This window comes from Papaver somniferum, chromosome 5 (genome assembly GCF_003573695.1).
Source record: "Papaver somniferum cultivar HN1 chromosome 5, ASM357369v1, whole genome shotgun sequence".
Classification (NCBI taxonomy): Eukaryota; Viridiplantae; Streptophyta; class Magnoliopsida; order Ranunculales; family Papaveraceae; genus Papaver; species Papaver somniferum.
This window is the reverse complement of record NC_039362.1, coordinates 156721828-156727211: the sequence shown is the minus strand read 5'-3', so window position 1 is coordinate 156727211 and position 5384 is coordinate 156721828.

Here is a 5384-nt window from a genome sequence, read left to right as displayed (position 1 = left end):
AATCTTTTCACGTAGTCATTGGGATGTTCATTGACCCTCAGAAACATTCTTCCAAGATCATAGAGAGTAACTTGCTCTGACAAAAAAAAAGTACTTTCTGTAGAAGGCATTGATCATTTCCCCCCAATTTTTGATAGTTCCTGGTGCGATGTTGTTGTACCAGGTGTATGCATTGCCTTTAAAGGATTTTGAAAATTCTTTGAAGCGAACAACATGATTGTGTTCATGTTCTCCCAAGGCCTCCAGAAAATGAGAGACATGTTCTCGAGCATTTCCTGTTCCATTATACAACGTGAAGGTTGGAGAGGTATACCCTTTTGGAAGAGGAATCTTTTGCATAGCAGCAGGGTATGGAGGCTGGTGACGATGGACATATGATGTCTTGTTTTTTCCATGGTTCTCCAAGAGGTGTTCCGAATCTTCCCGAGTAATGAAATTTGATGATTCCTTCGCTGATGGATCGTCTGCAGCTTTCCGAACTTCGCTGTCATACACTTTATGAATTGGAACTACTTCAGGATCAGTATCTGAGGATATTTATTTTTCTTTTCCTTTTCCTTGAGTCTTCTCTGACATCTTGTCAGTGAGAGTCTTGAGATAATTGAGAAGCTCCTTCTGTGTTGCAGCCATGTCAGTTTGATTCTTTGCAAGAGTCTCTTGCAACTTGATGAGATCAGCCATGGTAGGTATTGGATTCCCCCTGACTTCCTCAGGGTGTCGTACAAATAGGGGTGACCTTCCATGTTAGTGTGAGGAGGAATAACATCATCACCGTTAGTGTTAGAAGCTGGAATAGTTTCCAAGATATCCTCATTGTTATTGTTGCTAGTGCTAGCGTCGTTTGTGTTGGAACCTGTAACTAACCCAGACCAGCCATCTTTGTGAATACTGAGATTGAAACCGAGAGAATGATCTCCCACTGTAGTCGCCAATCTGTAGATGGGGAAAAACGATTTGCTGGTTTTTACGGGATTGAGGAGATGACCGTGCGGAGGAAACTCCTTGAACTGAGAAAATGCTCAACCTCACACAGATGCACTGCAAGAAGGGAGTGCTTTAAGTTCGAGAAATCAATCTGCAGGACTCCAACCTAAACCAAGAAAATGGTCGTTCCAGAGTCAATTCGGTCACAAGAGAGGATGGGTCGATCTTTAGGAGGGAAGCTGAGAAATGTGTGAGATCAATGGTGATCGACATTGTAGGTTTGTTGTGTATTCTGCGTAAGAAAGTTCTGAATGATTGAATTTTACTCAGTTGAGAGTGATTGCTCAGACGATGAGTTCGTGTAGACGAAAGATTGTCTGTATGAACTTGTCGAGAAATTCTTGTCTGTTTCAATCATGATTCAGAGGCCTTTTATATTACTGAATTGAAAACACCATGATCCCATGAAGTGTGACAGTTGATGGAGTCAAAGAGTGGGGAAGTGGAAAATCGTATTGAAACCAGTTGCTCATCGTGCGAATACTTGGTTAACTTTCCACCCACTACTTTGCTATCTCCTCCAACTGATTGCACGACTTGCTCACATTCTCATCGTGTGTATGAAAACACGTGTCGTAGACCGCCAGACCAAAACCCTAGTTAATATCCCCCCATGTGACACGGTTGATATCTCATAAATGTGGAGTCTTCAAGACATACGTGTATTTAGTTAGTCAGTTGCTGACTATATGGGACCATGAGTCCTTGTATTGCTGAGCTGAACATAATTTGCAAATGTTCTGAGACTCATGAATCGAACATGTCTGCTGAGAAAAAAAATATCATTGTCGAATAAATATTGATAACCTAAGCAAACTGTGCTGCTGAATCATTGAATATTGATAGTTGAACCAATATTCCTTAGTCTGAGCAAATATTGCTGGTCTGAGCAAATATTGCTCATCTGAGCAAATGTTGCTCATCTGATGAGTTATTGAATATTGATAGTTGAACCAACATTCTTCAGCGTGAACAAATATTGTCCATTTGAGCGAATGTTGCTCATTTGATGAATTGTTGAATATTAATAATTGAACCAATATTCTTTGGTGTGAGCAGATGTTGCTCATTTGAACAAATGTTTCACATCTGGGCAAATGTTGATTTAAGATGCTGGCATCTGAGCCGAGCATAATTATTAAAATGTTGACCACGGGATCAACGTAAATTTTTTAATGTTTGAATATGCTCAGAATTATGTTTTTTGCAGAGCTCTGGATTCGAAACCCTAATTTTGATCAATTGCTGAATTGATGATTAATTGAAAACCGTTCATGATATAAAGGAGGGACCGGATACATGGGATGATGAATCGACCATGTAGCTCCCATATGCTCAAGTGATCAAAATACCAAAGTCTCTTGAAGACCAGTTGGTGAAAAGATGGTTAAATGCTGGTTTAATCATTTATTAAAATAGTGCTCGTGTGAGCGTCAGGTAGTAAAACCTGATTATGGAGAGATGAGGGACCAACCAAGGGGCATGAGACCGGGCCTTGGTGATCATGGGACCAGCAGATGTTCGTTTGAGCAAACTCCAAGTTGTTTGGGAAGAGTTTGGACCCAATATGAGCAATTGAGCAAATTAGGTCAAAATTGTTAAAACACCTGGGACCGGCTCTTTGCAATCCTCAGGGCCATCCTTGGTCGGTCAAGGAGACATGCCCGTGTCACCATAATGTCTGTGTCTCAGTCTTGAGAGTTTCAATATTTTCTGATGCGCGTTTGAGCAACATTTTGAGAAAATATGAGGGTTTTGCTGAAACTGGGAAATCTTCATGAGATGATGAAAAATAATTAATAAAATAAGGGATTTGCAAGGTGTGGGACCAGCCACGGATAGGGCATGGACGACCATCTAGCAAGCTCGGTCCCGCAACACTTTTCCCAATTTTATGTAATTTTTATGTATTTTCCCTGATGTGAGGGAAATACCATGAAACTGAAGAATTTCATGAGATTAAGGAATTTCCATGAGATTAGGGAAATAATAATAATAATAAAATAGGGAGTCATGAAGTGTGGGACCGGCTATTTCCAGGGCATGGCCGGCCGACCAGTGGGCACGGTCCCAAGGCACTCTTCCCAATTTTATGCAATTTTTCATGATTTTAGGGAAATATCATAAAATCAAAAGGTTTGTTGAAACCATGGAATTTTGTTGAAATCAAGGAGTTTCCATAATATGAGGAAACATAAAAAAAATAATAATAAGGGGTGTGCGGGACCGTCTAGGGCATGACCGGCTGGCTAAGGCCCGGTCTCACGAGTTTCCCTAATTTTACATTATTTCCATGACTTGATCGAAATCTCATGAATTCAAGGAATTTCATGGGATGAGGGAAATAATAATAAAATAATAAGGTGTTATGAGATGTGGGACCGGCCACGGCTAGGGCATGGCCGGTAGGCTAGTGAGCCCGGTCCCACGACATCTTTCCTAATTTATTAGTATTTCTTTGATACGAGGAAACACCATGAGACGAAGGAGATTTGCTCAAATGAAGGGATTTTCATGAGATCAGGGAAAATAATAAAAATATGATAAAATATAAAATTGGGCGTGGGACTGGCCACGACAAGACCGGCCGGCCGGTGGGCCCAGTCCCCCAACGCCTCGATTAATATTTTATAATTTATTATTTTCTTCCTATTTTGCATAGGTTCATCGTTCCTTCGTGTTTTGGAATGCTCGTTTGTGCATTCAGGTGCTCGTTTGTGCATTATTGTTGAGTACACTTGCACCATTTTGGTCGGGGCTTAATCGAGAGCTGCTCAGATGCCCGTAAGTTGAATATTTATCACTAACCCATGAAATTTTGCTGGGAAGAACCACAAATTGGAGTGATGAAATATTACGAAGAATCGTAGAATATTGTTGAATATCCAGTTAACGATTATAGATAATTAACTGATGGATCTATACTAGCAGGCATGATGTCTATGAGCATTAATTATCTGAGAAATTGAGAGATATGAGCTTGCTGAAACGTCGTATTTCTCTTATATGGTCAGGGAAAACCTTGTTGCATCCTGAAGACATCATTTCTCTATACTAGCAGGCATGTTGTCTGGGAGCCGTCTAGTCTTTCGATTCCATATAGAAATAATTACTGAAATCGCTCGGTATTCATGAGATGTGTCATTGCCTCAGCTGAGAGACTACACATCTTCATATACTCTGAGAGACAGCCTTCCCTGTCAGAGATTTCATGGCATGAGCTTTCATGCTTCAATGAGAGACATGAGCCTCAATACTCATCTGATTGCCAGATCATGAGCATGTATAATTATGGTTAAGTTGATGTTCTTCGTATAAAAAAATCAAGAACAATCAGCTGTCGTGTGTGTGTTATATCAATTCAGAAGTACCAAATATGACACATGAATAGCAAATGATTTGAGTTCAACCTAGAAGCCTAATTTGCTATATTTTTTTTTTAAAATTATGTGTGGATAAATCAATCAAAAAAAACACACACGACATCTAATTGATGGCAAGAGATGGTTAAAAATTATGTGTGGATGAATTAAATGGGTAATTCCTGAAGTTAATGAAGGTAAGAGATGGTTAGTTGGTGATGGCAAGAACATTTCAGTTTGTTATGACAAATGGATTAGTTAATATGCTCTAATTGAAAGACATGAAGAAGATGACCTTGTGATGCAACACCCTGATTTAAAAGTGGAACATTTGATAGCTAATGGAGTATGGCAAATTCCAGAGGAGATGTATATGTTCTTTGATAAAAATGAATTACCTGCACTAGGTGAGAAGCATGACAAGTTGGTTTGGGCAGCAGATTTAAAAGGTAAATTCACTGTTTCCAATGTTGCTCAATTGGTGAGAAAATAATATCCTTAAATTCCTTGGGTAAACAAAATCCGGAGTCCAAGTATGCATCCTTACACTTCAGCAAACTTGTGGAAAATATTGAGGGGAGCTTGTGCAACTGAAGAAGAAGTCAGGAAAAAAGGTTTCACAACAGTATCCAAATGTTACATGTGTGGCAATGGGCAGGACATGATAGAACATATTTTATGGCACTGTGATTTCAGTAATAGAATATGGCATTGGTTGGGAGGCATATTCCACTTTGTGAATCCTATAAATTTTGAGGAAATACTACACTTTGCTAAAGGCAAGAGTAAAGCAACAAAGTCAATATGGTACAACTGTGCATTTAATGTGATGGTGGAACTACGACATACAAGGAATAGAGTAATCTATGAGGATGAAGAACCAAATTTTAACAAGTTTAAGCAGAGAATTTCTACCTTCACAAGAGAGTGTGTTGTTAGGATAGGTGGTACCAAATGGGGGAGTATGTATGATTTGAAGATCCTTTTATATTTTGGTATCACTGGAATTAAAACTCACATTATTAGAGTGAAGCAATG